This window comes from Myxocyprinus asiaticus, chromosome 12 (assembly GCF_019703515.2).
Source record: "Myxocyprinus asiaticus isolate MX2 ecotype Aquarium Trade chromosome 12, UBuf_Myxa_2, whole genome shotgun sequence".
Classification (NCBI taxonomy): Eukaryota; Metazoa; Chordata; class Actinopteri; order Cypriniformes; family Catostomidae; genus Myxocyprinus; species Myxocyprinus asiaticus.
In genome coordinates, this window is record NC_059355.1 from 28,077,382 (window position 1) to 28,095,969 (window position 18,588).

General features: G+C 37.8%; 1 protein-coding gene across 1 annotated transcript in view; it reads right to left on the bottom strand.

The window, feature by feature from the left end:
• The window catches only part of LOC127449402 (cAMP-specific 3',5'-cyclic phosphodiesterase 4B-like), a 241,663-nt gene extending 225,002 nt beyond the window's left edge, over window positions 1-16,661 (bottom strand). The window contains exon 1 of the mRNA XM_051712809.1: window positions 16,313-16,661. The gene's annotated coding sequence lies outside the window, so the exon portion shown is untranslated. The remainder of the gene's footprint in view (window positions 1-16,312) is intronic.
• Window positions 16,662-18,588: the final 1,927 nt, after the last annotated feature.

The following is an 18,588-nucleotide window of genomic DNA, read 5'->3' on the forward strand; positions in this document are numbered from 1 at the left end:
TTCAAGTAAAACAATGAGAACATGCTACGGGCAATTATTATTGAAAGCTGGATGCGACAAGATACACAAAGCACGCATTAAAACTAATACACATGTTCAACTGAAATCACTAGGATCAAATCAAATGAAAACTAAACAACAGAAATCCAGCTAATAGTTTCTCATGAATATTTCTAATATTAAGCTTGGAAATTTTGGTGAAAACATTCAAATACTCGGTACATATCTAACAGTCTGTAGCATATGAAGCAATACAGTTAACATGGATACACACACTTGTCTGTTGTGACATTACTGTCGGGTCCAATTTAGTTGACACCGCATCAACTTTTAATTTAATTCACTCTGCAAAGCCTGCGTCAAAATGTGTCTTGTTTGAAAAAGAATCCACAGTAAAATGAAGCAAACAAACAAACAAACACTGTCTTACTGATGCGATCCGGGACTTCATTAAAAATAAACGTCAGTCACTCTTTCCTAATGTTAGGATCATTAGGAATCAAATGCAAAGAGTCTATTTTTCCACAACCTGGCACTGCACAACATTCTAAATCTTTGCAGGCATCTCAAACCTCTTGCTGCTCCAATAATCCCTGTGTTTATCCCTTTCGTGCCGACACTCATCTCATCATCACTCTAACCGCGAACCTGTGGGCGGGTCAAAGAGGCGATGATGAAGGCGGCGGCGTTGACCTGTTTATGCAGAGGCAGACTTGTGCTGATGCATTCATCTCTATTGCGTAATACAGACGAGGAAGTAGAAAATGAGTCGTTTAGGAATATTGGTTTCAATAAGCCTTTTTTTTTTTTTGGACTAACGAATACGTTTCGAGTTAAAAAAAAAAAAAAAACCTACAGTATGTTTTTATAATACTATAACTCTTATATGTCAAAAGATCAAGGAAAATTGTATTTCTCAATTCGTGACCCCTTTAAAGGTGCTATATGTAATATTTTTTCTGTACTAAATCATAAAATGACCATAATATGTCATTAGAGAATTAGGAAACATGCTCAATTTAAATACTGGCTTCTACGATAACAGTGCAACAGCCAGTATATTCTACTCTGAAGTTTCCATTCCGGGACGGAATTTCTGTTTATGTTTTGGCCTGTGTGATCCCGCCCACTGCCCACTCACCAATAGTATTTCGACACCACCAGGTTGCCAGATTTGAACAAGTTTGCAGGCAAACAACACTGCATGCTACAGCCATGGAAGCCAGCAAACAAACTGGATCAGAGATAACAGATTACACCCGACCTAAAAAGCCTCACCATCCATCTAAAAACCACCATGACAAGAGGCGTAGTAAAACAAGGATAAATACTGGAGATGACTTTGGAAGATGGAGACAGCTTAAAGCCCAGAAATCCTTTAAAACGGATGCTGAGTTGGCTAATTTGCATGTCAACATTCTGGCAATCCGCTTGACCTTTGAGTCTGGGGCAGGGCAGACAACTCTCCAGTATTTTTGAATTTGGACTGCAATACTCATTTCAAACGCTTGTTGTCAATCTTACATATAGCACCTTTAAAGAATGTTGCAACTCTGATTTCCATACAATGGTAGTTAAAGTGATTCACTGTAAAAATGAAAAAAGACCCAAAAGTGTCATAACAGCAGTCCATGCGACTCGTGATTTATATTCCAAATCCTCTGAAGGCCTACGAAGCTCACTATCAACCGCCATTGTATGGTAATTAGGAATTGCAACATTCTTTAAAATATCACCTTTTGAGTTCAGCAGAGGAAAGAAAGTCATACAGGTTTAGAATGACATGAGGGTGAGTAATTAATGACAGAATTTTTATTTTTGGGTGAACCTAAGGATTGTTTTCAGAGAATGTATCTTAAAAATGTGTGTTGTCTCTTGGTGCACTGGCAGATTTTTTCACATGTTTTAAGCATAAATAAGACAAAATGCTAACAAGAAAAGTCTCAGTCTTATGCAGTTATACTTAGGAGGCTGATTTATGTTGGACTAAGGATATTTAGATACTGAAAAAACAAGACAACATCTTAAGAATTGGATTTCTTGTAGTTCAGACAGGGCAATCTGGCTACTACTGTGTGTAATGGAAAGAAAATAGCCAGAAGAAATCCCACAGGAGACAATTTCTTGGGGTAATACACTATTGTGGAAAACTTTTGGTCAGTGATTTCATTCTTTTCAGTCTCCAAATCTCCAAACTTGAGACACACTCTAACTTCTTTCATTTCTGTAAAAACATAATGGTTTTCTTTTTTGTCCAACCATTTTATGCAATCTCCCACTTGCTTCCATTGTTTCTGGCTCAATTTCCCTCTCTTATACGCCCACTGTCTGTCTCCATTTGCCTCCTTCTCTGATTATTTGCTGAGAATGTGGGGACACGGAAAGGCAGAGACACAGCAAACAGCATGGTCCCTGGAGCAGCGCTTGTTCTGCAACAAATATTCATGCCATCATTACCACTGAGCCAGCTGCTTCACCTTCAGTATTTGAAGTCACCAGTGGCTGGGGAAGAGGGCATGGAGAAAACAAGGTCCTTTGAAATTACTCTTTTCAAATAATTACATTATAGAAACAAGTGGAAATTCTCCCTAGAGTAACTTTCTGCCATCCATCCATTTTGTTTCTTACCTGCTCATTCCACCTACCCGAGTATTTCTGTCCTCTGTGTTATTGTTCTTCATAAAATGTGCGATTCATGTTTTCTATTAAAGTTACTGAAGTTGAGATATTTGACAGTATAAACACAAACAAATATAATAAAACATTTAGAAATAATTTTTCCTTTCCTTACAATTCCTTTCTTTATACAAAACTCACACTCACACTCACTATAAGAAAGCCCAAAGCCACTGTCTGGAAACACCATAAAATATGCAACACAACAAGGCACGATTTCCATAGCTGTCTCAAAATGACACAGTGACACAATGATAGAGGTCTGCATGGGCCGTACCCGAGACCGTGTGGCCCAATCTGACGACAACGTCAGATTTTAAGCCCGAACCCAACCCGAACCCGATATTGCTCACTATCTAATTTCTTCTCCTAGCAAGTACTGTTGCAATAGGCTGTATTTTATGTAAGCATATAGGCAACATTTGTAACAGTACTGAAACAGTAAACACACACAGTTTTAACAAGGCAGAGTAGCCCCTCAGTACACTAGAGCAGAAGGGGAAAAAAGCATTGCCTTACCATATGTTTAATGAAACTTCACTTGGTGCAGAACAATCTGGAATAATATGAAACAATGCAACAGTCCCCTCTATGCAGCCTGAACTTGTTCAGAACATTGAATCTTTTTGACAACTACGCTAAAAAAAATCTACACGCAGCGCAAAGGATGAAACAGAGCGCAGGTGTCTCGACATGCGTTTTTTGAAAAATTGAAGTTCTTTTTAACTTGACATGGTGTTTAAACAGTGCCTCTCCTGCACGAGACGCTGAAGAAAAAGCAAGACGTGGTGCAAATGTCAAAGACATTCGTCCAGCATGTGTTTAAACAATGGGAAAACAGAACAGACGCGCGCAAAAACACGTTCGGTGTGAACAGCCCCTAACTCGTCAATTCGCGCGTCTGTGAGTGAGAGCTCATGCGTGAAACAAGTTCAGTAAGCATGTTTATTTTTTCATTAATTACAAACCCGACCCGAACCCTAAGTCCTACTTGAAAAACTAACCCAAACCCAGCCCGAAACCCATCAGGTTCTTGGGTCCTGTCGGGTCCGAGTCGGGTTGCAGATCTCTACACAATGACACCTTGGGAACAGCATGCCAAGCTGTTGGCTCTTGCCAGCAACTGACACAGTGACATAGTGGAATAGCTGGCAACGAAGCATTCAACATCTGGCCAGGCAGCAATGGAGCAGCTCTGGCAGTCTTGTTTTTGGGGATGATCTTACAGGAGCCTATGCTTTGGGGTCAGAGATTCACACTTTAAATCTAAGAATTTAAATGAAAAACGATTCTCAACATGAGAGCCAAAAGCACTCTGTGTATTCATACAAAAGTGAGGTTGTGTAATAAATCTAAATTCAGTCAGTGTTCAGGCTGTTCATCAAATTTGCTTTCACAAATTAATAAGTATGAGGACCGCAAGGGCTTTATGTGTTTTCCCTACAAATTTCTGTAAATGCAGTGTTTAATTTGTCATTTTCGGTTGGGGCTGTTTAGCATGGTTTGCGATTTTTAATGTCTTAAGCACAATTGGGGGGAGGGGGGGATGGGGGGGGGGGTGTTGGTAAGGTTAGGATGATTCTAAGGCCCAGGACAAACATGGGACCCAGCAGAACTCCCAGTCTTTTCCTGCATGATTTTCTAAAATCGTCTAAACGCTTTCTGCGAGAGACGCAGTTGTTGTCACGGAGACGGTGCGCAACCGCAGCATAGACACTATGATGCCACAAAGAGATGGGAATCATTTAACGGTTCTGATTCTGATTCCTCTTAACAGGTCTATTCACAATTACTGTAGTACTTTTAAGCAAGAAATCTTAGCAAGCCTGCTGACAAATGATCATTTCATATTTTAATAGAATAAAATGTGTGTTTACAGACTTTTTAATTAAGCTATATTATTCATAAATTTTTATATAATACCACTAATCACAACAAAACTCATAATGTATATCTTCTACACATTTTCATATTAACAACCAGCCAGTAATTACTCTGATTTAAGTCTCACGAGGGACATGGTGAAATGAATGACTTGCAGTTCAGTAAGTTTTTGATTCAGTGAAAAGAACCAGCTACAAAAGGCATTCGTTCAGATGGCAGTGTTGTATGTTTTGTGGAGTAGATTAAAAAGAACCAGGTCATAAGAGTCATTTGTTTAAGAATCTGGCTCCTCTGGTTGCATGTTTCGCACTGTACATTCAAAATAACAGGCATATAAAAGTAGTTCATTTAGGAATCATGCTCCACTGGTTGCATTGTATGTTTCGTACTGCAGTACATTTAAAAGAACCAGCTTAAAAGAGTCATAAGTCGGGGAATTGGACTAAACTGGTCGCGTTGCAAGTTTAACGCTCTAGATTCGGGAGTGGTTTTGTGGCACAGGAAACAATGGCAGAGTTTTTTAGTGTCACGTTCTATCTGCATTGGTGGAAAATGTACATTCAAGAACCAATAATGGAACTGAAAGTTGTGAAAATCTTTCAGTTCTGGTGTATTTCTAATAACTGAATTGATTCTGAAAATGAGCCTGTTCTCGTTCTTAACCCTACTGCCAAGCCTGTGGCCATTCCCAACCCATATACTGTAACTGCACTGTAAAAGCCTAAGTTGAAAAATGAAGCAACAAGCACTTTTTTTGAGTATACTTTTATATGTTTTTATCTATATTCAAAGTAATTCACATTTTAGTATCTGTGACTCAAAAAGCCAAATATACTCTATAAAATGTGTCATTTGTAAATTAGAACACTTGAGCATCTAAGTATGGTCTTTGTTAGCATCATGTTTAGACTAATCTTGTTCCGTTTACACAAAATAACTAATAGACTATTGCATAGTACCATGCAAAAAAAAAAAAAAAAAAAAAAAATTGTTGGGAGAAAGCTGTGCAAGTAGATTTTTTTTTTACAGTGATGAAAATAACACTTTAAAGATGCAGTCAAGTTTTCCCCTTAAAAAAAAAAAAAACATGTTAAAAATCATGAACATGAGATGAAGATTAGCTGTATACTACTTATTCTATCTCAGTAAACCTCCTTATATCACAAATTTTCACAATCACCGCTAAGTGTCAGGGCAATACCAAGATGACTGCTGTATCAGCCAGCGAAACAAGAATAAATTCTGCGTGCACCATTAATAATATCTGTACAATCACAATTCCCATATAAACCATCTAAGAGTAGCTTTCTCATTCAATAATCTATTAAATGTCATAATAGCAGAACTCTAACCAGATACATTCTCAGAGGCTATATATGCAGGCATCAAAATGTGCAGCTTGGCCATGATGTATTAGCCCCTTCCAGGCAGACACCCTGTGGGAAAAAAACAGGTTTTCTCTCCACAATAAACAATATGCCTATAAGTCACCACAGTAAAATATGACAGCCACTACACACTACATTATGTGCCTTAGTCCTCCATTTTCTCTATGATTAAAAAGCTTGATTGGTCATTTTAAATCTTGTTAATTATACACAAGCAATATCTGAAGCTTTAATGAAATTACTGTTTGCTATTTATATCATGCAGTCTTGATAACAACCAGGATGAATTAACTATAGACCAATATTGACAGCAAAGCCACTTAACTGTGAATTCTCCTCAAACAGCTACCTCGGTTCCTTTGGTTTCATAATATTCTTAGGGCAATGGATTATATTTGCTTAAGCTTTAGCCTAATTCTGTACATCCAGTCTCTGCTTCCTTCTGCATTTATCTTTTTTAACAAAGATGATTTAAATTGAACTGTGAACCTGGAATTTAATATTTAAGGTGAATAATTGGTGCCCTAATTCAGAGGCCATGACACCACTGTAAGAAGTACTTTTTTTTTGCATGTTTAAGGACTGTCATAAATTAAAATCTGAAAAAAGCACAGATAAAAGACAAAGCGCAGAAATTATCTCACTCTCAATGTGTATGAATCACAAATCATCTCAACACCAGCTTTTCAAATGACTGTCACTGTTAATGCCATAGTGAATCAGGTCAGGCTGGCACTGTGCACTATTTTCCATCTTTTCCATCCATAGATGTCATGAACATTTAACAGTTGCAGTGTTTTCTATTAGGGATGTAGACAGTTAACCGATTAACCGGCATTAACAATTTGCTCGACTAATAATATCGATTAAAAATTAACTGAGAGATTACTTCAAGAAATAACTGAGACATGATGATTTGATGGGTTTTACATGTAGGGCATGTTATGTACACATAAGGGCGCTGTTAACACGTTAGATTTGACGTTCCTCTGTGGAGATCACACCTGGAAAACTGTGCTCACACGTGCACTTACGCCAAACCACACTTTCCACTTTGGCCATTGGGGGCAGTGTTTCAAACTTGGTAAGCACTAGGGGTGTACCGGTTCATCGTGGCAGGATACATCGCGGTTTAAAAATGTGATGATGCTCATCGTGGACATGGGACGTTTTTATAATTTTAGTTTCTGTTTTATCCAATATGTGTGATGTCTTAAGCCTACTTAAAGCAGGCATACAAAATCACTTCTCTGCACACAAGGAGCACTAAAATACGATTGCACACTAGCAGCCACAGGTGTTGTACGAAGTGTTCGGCTGAAACTGCGAAAACTGAAACCAGGAGTGGGAGTGAGACCCACCTTTTCAGCGCGAGAGTGAAGAGCGAGAGTGATCTGCTCTAACTCTGCAAGAGAAAATTCAAGTTTACAGAGGTTTAATGAGAATGCAATATTATTTTCATTTATAATGCTGAATATTATGTATAATAGTGCTATGGGGGAATATATTCCTAATGTCAAATGTCATGTCTGAGTTGATTTCATCAGTTAATTATTTTATTTAACTGGATAAGCATGCACTCTCATTAAATATGTATTTTTAAAATATTTAGATATAATCAGAGACAATATTATTTTTGCAAAAATACAATTTTAATTTAAAATATTTTAAATGTATGTAATCAGTGACAGTGTGTAAGCAGCATATGTATCTAACATAATTCTGTATTTTCAATAGGCAGAATTATAAGTATTTCCATAAACCATAGCCCTGTCCTGGGCTGATTTTTAGTCCAAGCACATCTCAGTACACTCAGCAATTTTAAGAACAGTACTTTTAGCTAAATTTGAAAGAAAATGAACTGTTTTGCATAAGTCTTTAAAGTAATAATAATTAAAAAAAAAATTATAAAAACTTTCAATCTTAACTTTTCTTGCTTAGGCCAGTTTAAAGAATCATGAACCGAACAGCACAGTAAGTTCAGTATCGTTAACCAAACCGAATCGTGAGATGAGTGAGTCATTACACCCTTGAAAGCACAGTCCAATTTTAGCTAAAGAACAAATCAACCTACTGTTACTGATGAGATCACTGTGAGATTAGTGTGCTCCCCTCATGTGTTCACACTCTATCTGGCCTCTCTCTCTGTGTCACAGTGACAGCCAACCACCCTGGCGCAGTAATACTTATAAATATATTAAAACATTTGCATTGTACATAAACGCAGAAATACAGAACCAAAACAAATACATTAGATCATATAAAGACACGCATAATCATCACAAATCATTACTTAGTTGTAAAGTATTCCTGCAATTTCAATCAATCATTTTACTAGCCAACACAAAATCTTAAATGAGTTTCATATTGTGCACAAGAAACTGCATAAGACCCCCAGTGGCCAATATAATAGATTAATCTTGAACAGAAGAATGATCAGATTATTCTGTCTAGACTAATGAAAATGCCACTCAAACAGTGGCAAATTCACAGTTGACAAAATGCATCTACTTATCTATTCAAAGGTGAAAAAAACTCAGCCTTGTTACCCTCATGGATTTATTGAGCCGTGTAACACAAAACTGCGTTCAACGCAAAACTGCATTCAACGCTGCATTCATCTTCAGCCTAATTCATGCTATGTTTCCAAGGTTTCATGAAAAAGAAACACTATTTGGTTCAGCACATCTGAAAAAAAGTGTCAAAATACAAATGACAATTGACAACACCTAGAGGACCCAAAATAGCAGGAGCTTTGGCAAACTTTGATACTGTCAGGTCTTGCTACATTACCCAGTGTAAAGAACATTACAGAATATTTAAACGAGTCAAGTGCTTATATCAATTTCAATAAGGTAGACATTTTAGCCTTCACAATACAGGAGAAACTAGATTCAAACTGAAAAGAGAAAAGTTTGTAATACTGTGCAGTTACAGTACTGTGTGATAATGTCTTGTCAGAAGCAATGACTTATTGGTCATTGTTATGTTTTGAGTTAAAAACTTAAGCAAAGAACAGTTTTAACAAAAGAGTGTTTTGTAAAACATTCAGTTTGCTCTAGAAGCAACACCCTTGCCACCACAACCATGAAACTTTGCACATCATCAGCAGTTTATTATGTGTTTTTCCTTCCCAGTAGCTTGTCAGGCAATTAGATTTTTGTCAGCAAAACATGCTTAAATGAGAATTCAAAGACAGAAACTTTCATTTTCAAATAACTTTGACATTGTCATTTAAACTATTCCTTTGCATTTAAGTATGAAATAAATACAAATTAATGAAATAAATCAATTTTATGCAAATCAGTTCTGTACTTCACAAGAAGATTCTGAATGTTTTACCAATCAACCAAAAAAGAACAAAATTCAAAACATAGATGTCATAGGCAGGGGCATTTCTAGGCAACTAGGCAGTCGCTTATTGTGCCAACAGCTGGGGGGGAGTTGGCTGGGTAGGTGACGCGGTTGCCATGCTAATACACCACCGCGTCTGCGCACTCCCCCGACAATTGCAATCTCGCCTAGGGCGCCAAGACGGTCAGAAACGGCCCTTGTCATAGGTGCTGTCACAAAAGACTGTGTACTCCTTTTACTTCTAGTCATATGCATGTACATGCAGGAGAGCCAGAAAGGAAGCACATTCAAAGAAAAATGTTTTACTGTATACCAAAGTTCAAGTTTGGTGAACTCTGACCTGCGAACTTGCAATGCGAACAGATGTTTGACCAACAGAGGATGTAAACATCACAGCATGGTTTCCAGGGTTGTGGGGGTAAAGACTAAAGAGTGCATTTTAAAGGAATAGTGAGTGAACTATGACAGAATATTTTTCCCTTTTGGTGAACTATTCCTTTAACATTCCTTTAATAAACCGTATGTTTATTATTTATAATGTATTGCTTATTGAACACATAAGACATAGAGCGTTACATCATATCCTTTAGCCTATATTTGCTGCAGGGTCTGAATTAATTTCACAAATTCATTCTAAATGAAAAGAGAGAAATGTGTTTGAATATTCAAGTCAGTGCATCAGCAGCATGGGGCTCTGAATTCAAACTTTACATGCAAGGGTTAGACATTTATTTTTTATTTTGTGGTCAAAAAGCTTTTTTAAAAAGGAAAACATAAGATGAAAACAAAAATGAAAATACTGCCCTAATTTACCCACCCTCTTGTCGTTCCAAACCATAATGACTTTTTTTTTTATGCGGAACACAAAAGGAAATGTTTAATGAATATCACAGGCTGTCTTTTCAATACCAGAGCAGTGGATAGTGCCTCGCTTTAAAGGGGTCATGACATGAGGATTAAAATTTGATCTTTGTTCTTTGATCTTTTGACATATAAGCATTCATTACTATATAAACATACTGTAAGTTTCAGAACTCAAAACTCCCACTCCAATGCAAAAATTGCATTTATTAAAATCAAAGGAGGAGACAATAAATGTAAATTATTTTGACAGTGTCAAATAAAAGCTCCTGGTGAAGGTGAAGTAAATACGAAAACACTTTGAGTGTAAAATAAAAGCTCAAGGTCAAGGTGAAGTAAATAGGACAGAAGTAATTACTTTAATTACTTTTGAATAAAACAAATCTTAACCTCAAAATAATAATGATAATTCAGTATTATTATAATAATAAACTTGACTGGGTCCCACAGCAACAATTAAGTATTAAGCAATATTCAGCTGGATTCCAAAAAATTAGTGAGTGAAGTAGGCCTAGTTTTTGCACAGTCACAAAAAAGTTTTTAGTAAAAATATTTTTTTTTATTTTTATTAAGCTACTATGTATCATTTTATATGGAATATAACTATAAAAGTGCATGTCAATGAAAATGATAAAATATAATTCTCCCTTGTGTTCATTTAGTGAAAAACTGTGGGAAACATGCCTTCATTATTTTTAAATTGATTTTTATTGAATGCCTTTAAAATATTGAATCTGCCTGTCTACAATGGCAATGTTTGGATGAAATGCTGGTTCCTTTGATGAAAAAAAACAAAAACACTTTTGAGCAAATTAATCATTATCGAGATATATCGAATATCGACAGAAGGCTGAAAAAATTTTACGATTTCATTTTTGTAGCCATATCACCCAGCCCTAATTTGAATTCACAGTTTTTACAAAGTGTGTTATTATTTATTATAAATAAACCATCAGTAAATCAAATTGCTGTTTTCATGCTTATGACTGATATGCCAATGGTTTTAATTTGGTCAATAATTGGCTGATAAATGTCGGTGGCCAATACTGTACATGTGCATCCCTACTAACATTATAAGTTGAAAAAATTATGTTTGTCATGACCCCTTTAAAGCTTAAAAAAAGAATCCAAAAGTATCATAAAAGTAGTCAATATGTCTTCTGCATCATATTCCAAGTTTTCTGAAGGCATACAATAGGTTTTGGTAAGAAACAATACAAAATTGAAATAATTTTTCATGTGTTCACACAAAAACTTGCATTGTTTAGCACTAGAAACAACGTAAGTTCTCAGCAGAACACACATACCACTGTGAAGGGCTTCTCTCATATAGCTCTTATGAACGACGCCATGATTTTAACTATTTAGCTATGACACAAATAAAAAACTAATTTTGGGTAAACTAATCCTTTAATATGTTTCATGTTTATTATTCATTATTTATTAAAAACAGAAGGCCTAGATCGTGACATCATATCCTGTTGCCCATATAATTGCAGCAGGGTCCTAACTAATTCTGCATGCTCAAAGCCTTTTGTAACCATATCTTTACTTTCACTCCTGCATACATAAAGAGACACATACACAATGAATTGTGATTGAGGATCTTTCTACGCTCCAATCACTGTCACCCTGACCCTCCTCTCACTGGCCCATGTCCAGGAGTGTGTGGCAATGAGGAAGTGCAGGAGAATGGAACATCGTTAGCAGAGTGTAATGAGACGCACCTGCTGCTTACACACAATAAGCACCTTGTCACCACTGCCAAAACCCCTCCATCTCAATAGCTGCACCAGTTCTGGCCCAATGGTGGAAGAAGGTGACCCGTGTTGTACCTGACAGGTTAACAAAGCCTTAACCTAAACGTGGCCCTAGCCCTATCCCTATTGAGCCCATAAGGCTGATCAGCCTGTCATGCACAAAGCAGGGCACGCCATATATCACGCCAGTTCTGATGTGCTCTGTGCATGAAGAGTTTGTCCTTGAGGTCCAGCAACAGCACAACATAACTAGGATGCCACTCAACCACTGACCATCTGGCCTTGCCCAACAACCCATCTCTTCTGTCCTGCATAACAAGGTCACCATTCTTGACTTGGCTTGCTTATTTTGTTTTAACCATTATAAACCCCCTCAGGAGACCTTTATATTTTGTATTTTAAGTTAAACTACGTCCATCTTCACTCCCTTCCATACAATCAACACGAAAGCAATCCATACATGAATAAAGAGGTTTATTCTGTATTCTAGAATACATTTTTCCAACAATGGATTGGAATAATGAAATATCTGGATTTCATTAACCAAAGTAAATGAACAATCAGGGAGATTGATGATAACTGCCATGTGCTGAGGTTTAACAGATGAGGTACTGTGTAGCCGAAGTTCTGCATCAACAATTCTACATGACAAATCTATGTCCAAACCAAAGCACACAGTATAAACTACAAGGTAAACCCTCTGGTACCTGCTTAAAGCAACACATACAAACTCACCAACCCTCTCACAAATACACAGACCAATGCTCAAACAACACACATTCAGTCGAGTGGGAGTGCAATCCCACACACACATGCACACACACACATCAATATGCATACAAATTCTTGCAAGCCAGGCTATGAGTGTGTTATCCGGGTATGGAAATCATCAGGCAAACCCCTTATCCCTTGTCATTGAAAGTCCATCTTTTCACCCAAGGTCTGATTGATGATCTTTGAGATTATGGCAGCAAATATGCATGTCCCAACAAGACAAGTAATCATGACGAAAGCCTCAAAATAGGAGAAAGGCCAAGTCGCCCTTAGCATTAGAAGGGTAAACTTAAATACATTTGGTCTCTCTCAACTAACAAATGCTGGTTTTCTGTTGTATTCTGTTGTGTTTTGTTTTTTTTTACACATTTTTTCCCCCTGTGCTATATGTCTATTCTGCTAATGTGCTATGATAATTGCTTTAACTATATCCACAGAGAGCAATGTGCAATTTTAGAGACATCACAAGTAAAATAAATAAATAGGTTAAAAAATGTACACATTGTAAACTGACCTTTATGTACTGCATGAGACATCAACTAAATAAATGTAGCTAGAAAACAAATATGTTAATTGGGCTATCCAATTAGTTAAGCCTCATTTGGGCCAAAAATAAATAAATAATAATAATTAATAAAGGGTCAAGACTCCCATGTGAACAGCAATATCAATGACAACATTGTTTCTTCATCATGAATAACTAAGGAAAGTGATATTGGATAATAAATTATTTTAACTGGGAAAAGCAGTGATGTGAGCTACAATTCTGCATGAGAAATTACCTCAACACTTTCGAATCATATTTTATATATATACAGGTGCATCTCAATAAATTAGAATGTCGTGGAAAAGTTCATTTATTTCAGTAATTCAACTCAAATTGTGAAACTCGTGTATTAAATAAATTCAATGCACACAGACTGAAGTAGTTTAAGTCTTTGGTTCTTTTAATTGTGATGATTTTGGCAAACATTTAACAAAAACCCACCAATTCACTCTCTCAAAAAATTAGAATACATCATAAGACCAATAAAAAAAACATTTTTAGTGAATTGTTGGCCTTCTGGAAAGTATGTTCATTTACTGTACATGTACTCAATACTTGGTAGGGGCTCCTTTTGCTTTAATTACTGCCTCAATTCGGCGTGGCATGGAGGTGATCAGTTTGTGGCACTGCCGAGGTGGTATGGAAGCCCAGGTTTCTTTGACAGTGGCCTTCAGCTCATCTGCATTTTTGGTCTCTTGTTTTTCATTTTCCTCTTGACAGTACCCCATAGATTCTCTATGGGGTTCAGGTCTGGTGAGTTTGCTGGCCAGTCAAGCACACCAACACCATGGTCATTTAACCAAATTTTGGTGCTTTTGGCAGTGTGGGCAGGTGCCAAATCCTGCTGGAAAATGAAATCAGCATCTTTAAAAAGCTGGTCAGCAGAAGGAAGCATGAAGTGCTCCAAAATTTCTTGGTAAACGGGTGCAGTGACTTTGGTTTTCAAAAAACACAATGGACCAACACCAGCAGATGACATTGCACCCCAAATCATCACAGACTGTGGAAACTTAACACTGGACTTCAAGCAACTTGGGCTATGAGCTTCTCCACCCTTCCTCCAGACTCTAGGACCTTGGTTTCCAAATGAAATACAAAACTTGCTCTCATCTGAAAAGAGGACTTTGGAACACTGGGCAACAGTCCAGTTCTTCTTCTCCTTAGCCCAGGTAAGACGCCTCTGACGTTGTCTGTGGTTCAGGAGTGGCTTAACAAGAGGAATACAACAACTGTAGCCAAATTCCTTGACATGTCTGTGTGTGGTGGCTCTTGATGCCTTGACCCCAGCCTCAGTCCATTCCTTGTGAAGTTCACCCAAATTCTTGAATCGATTTTGCTTGACAATCCTCATAAGGCTGCGGTTCTCTCGGTTGGTTGTGCATCTTTTTCTTCCACACTTTTTCCTTCCACTCAACTTTCTGTTAACATGCTTGGATACAGCACTCTGTGAACAGCCAGCTTCTTTGGCAATGAATGTTTGTGGCTTACCCTCCTTGTGAAGGGTGTCAATGATTGTCTTCTGGACAACTGTCAGATCAGCAGTCTTCCTCATGATTGTGTAGCCTAGTGAACCAAACTGAGAGACCATTTTGAAGGCTCAGGAAACCTTTGCAGGTGTTTTGAGTTGATTAGCTGATTGGCATGTCACCATATTCTAATTTTTTGAGATAGTGAATTGGTGGGTTTTTGTTAAATGTGAGCCAAAATCATCACAATTAAAAGAACCAAAGACTTAAACCATTTCAGTCTGTGTGCACTGAATTTATTTAATACACGAGTTTCACAATTTGAGTTGAATTACTGAAATAAATGAACTTTTTCACAACATTCTAATTTATTGAGATGCACCTGTATATAGTATAGGCAGCAGATCATATCAGCCGAACAGATTATTGACAATAAATAACGTGGATAAAATGCGACATGCATGTGACATGCATGTGACAGGAAGAGGAAATGAAAATTAAGCAAGACACAACCAGTCTAATGTGGTCATTATGGGAGGCCACACACCAATTTACTACAGAGAAAACAAAGATGGAGATATTATGTGGTTGTGAGGAGATAGAAAGGTGTATTTCCCAGGGCTCACTGGCTTGCCAACTGAACACTTCAGCCTGCTGTTGTTGGCAGAACAGTGTCTACTCCAAATAACAAATAAAAAGGGTTTGACGAGTGCTTACTTCTTCCTAATATCATCACCTAGTTTATTTCAGTGATAATTACACAGACATACTGTAAACAAACAGCTTGCATGGATGAGTAAATCAAACAGTGTACCCAACACAGAGATTAAATAATAAATTTGACAGATAAACATTTTTGGTGCAGCAGATTCATTCCTGTGGGAATAAATATATAAATATTCAAATAAATACATTAATATTTATTACTAGAATTTGTCGAATTCGCTTGGAAAATATTTAGGTATTAAATATTTTCCCTTTTTAAACAAGTCATTCACCTATACTTATAATTGATTTTTAAAAACATTGTGATCTATTCAATTCCATTAACCAAAGTTACATTCGACTACAATGTGTCCTTTTACTTTAGTTGTGTAATAAAACATAACAAAGGTATTATGTTTCAAAAATAATATAGTTCTAATCATTCCCACCGTTATATTATTTTTATAACGGCTGTCATTGTGTTCTTTATGAATTCCGCGCGTCATCGCTGTCGCCTGTCATTCCATTCTGTAGTATATGAATTCACTCATTTGAGAACACTTATAAAGACTAAATTGTAATACTGCGGTAAAAACAGAGCAAAAATAGCGGTCAGTAACTTCCCCGTGCCGTTTGTGGTACTTTCCCCTTAATATTAAGTGGAAAGAAACCACTGTTCAGAATGCTGTGTGTCAAATCTCGCAGAGCAACTTAATCAGACATCACTGAATAATAATCCTCATGAACAGTTCCTCACAGCATCCCAACTGATATCCGAAGATAAAAACAAACACACTGATATCAAAATATAGCACACTGACACAGTCCATTATCAAAATAAAGGCAACAGTGTAACAATAGAACAAAAACAGGCACATTTTATGATCATATTCTTACCTCAAACGGATCCACTTTCTTCCACGTGGGAGACAAAAGAGGCACAAAAGGATTCCCTTTTTAAACTCGTATTGGGTACGAACACAAGTCTTTTGTCATTGTTTGTTTGCGTGTATAACCCATAAGGTGCTCGTGAATGGACCAGACAGGAGAAAGAACGGTCAATAAAGAGGAACCAGCATCCCCTGTCCCGGTGTCGAAACCCGTGTTCTGCTTCCTTCCTTCGACGTTAATAAACTCAGAACTGAAACGAGCTCTCCAACTAAATAAAAAAGAGATGCTCGGATTCGGTTTAGGTATCGCTCTGGCAAGATGCAAGCGATTTTCACACGCACCATGCACGCGTTTCCGTTTGAGAGGCTGAAAGCTCAATGTGTCTGTCAAAGCAGAGGAGGATCATTAATAAAGAGCGCTTGCATACATAGAGACGTGTGATGAAGTCACTAGATGGGAGGATGGATGCTCAGTTAACTGCGTTTACTTTATGTTCATCCCCAATCACTGTTTCAATAAGAACATTTGTCCTTTTCTCCATTTGTCCAGGATTTACTAAACTGAATCATTTACAGTATATAGAGCAGACCAGGGCTATTTAACACTTTTTACTTCACTGAATGTTTCTAATGGTAGGTTTAGTTTTGAAGATCTGTGCATTTGGCTACCTTAAAGGCTTAAAGCTATTGAACACTTACACTGTTTATGTCCAGAAAAAAATAAATAAATAGTGAAAACATTAAAAAGCATATCACAAGCTATTTATTAAGCAAAGTTTAACCAGTAAAACAATTATGAGGCAAAAAAAATTTATAATAGTACATTTTTAATAGTAAAAATGCAAAAGGCCTAACCTAATGTAAAAAATTTGTGGTGACATCTAATGTAACTGGTATTATTCAAGTCAAAAACATTATTCAGCATGTTCAAATTAATCGGACTACATTAGGCAAAACCAACACAGAGTTAATACAAATAGATCCTTAAGGTATCAAGTGCACATTTTCACTTTTTACAGCGTACAAGAGATTAATTATTGAATTAAATAAAATTACAACTGTGAGGAGGAGGAGGGCGTGGCTGGGTCGTGAGGGTGCGCACCCAGTGCTGAATCAGCTCAATCAGCCTGGAGAGGTATAAAGAGGAGCCGTGGACACCAGTGAGAGAGAGAAAGACACACACGTGCCTGTGTGTGTGTGTCGTTATGTTTCAGTTCAGCATTTTATGTCAAATTAAAGTTCTGTTGATTGTTCACTCCGGTTTTCGCATACTCCTTCGTAGGGAAGGCAGAGTCTGCTACAACAACATACTATCATGGGGGGGTGATGGGGGTTACAGTGTGAAGAATTTACATGTTTCCATTGATCATGGTATAAAAATTGGGGGGGTTGTACTTGCTTGTTTTTATTTAGGGGGGGTAAGGGGGGGGTTACCTTTTGCTGATGCACCAATTGGCCGCTGATGCTGCAGACCCGGTAGACCCAAACACACATACCTGGGGTGACGCGCTAGACAAACCAATACAATGAATAAATATGTACCGAAACGTCTTGGTTACTGATGTAACCTCTGTTCCCTGATGGAGGGAACGAGACATTGTGTTGATGTAGTGACACTAGGGGTTCGATCTTGAAAGCCATAATCACCTTTGCTTAAAATAGAAAAGGCCAATGAAAATTGGTGAGTGGAATTTGCATGCCACTCTCTGCCCCGGACATACGAGTATAAAAGGAGATGGCGTGCATCACTCATTCAGATTTACGCTGAGGAGCCGATAGAGAGTCCCGGCCATGTCAGTGGCCGGTTCAGCACTGCGGCAGGAGGGACACAATGTCTCGTTCCCTCCATCAGGGAACAGAGGTTACATCAGTAACCAAGACGTTCCCTGTCTGTCACTCACTCGACGTTGTGTCGATGTAGTGACACTAGGAGTTCCTATAGGAAATGCCGCAGGCGCTGAACCGTGTCACGAGGCACGGAAGAGTGGACATGGGCAAGCTGCTGCGTGCCTTGCAGCGAGTGCTCAACCACATCGTGACCTTCCAGCGAGTTAGGTAAGGCATCTCCCTGGTCCCGTTAAAGGGTGAAAGGCACTTACCCAAGTAGGCTACCAGCGGTGCCTTTCTCAATTTGCTGTTAAGCAATCTCCCGCCAAGCACTTTCTAGAATAGCACTGGGAAGTGCTCTTCCCTCTCCAGGAAGGAGAGCACTACGGAGACCACATCCTGCCGGAGGGAGGTTAACATGTGGAGCATACCTCACATGGACTTACCAACGGGGAG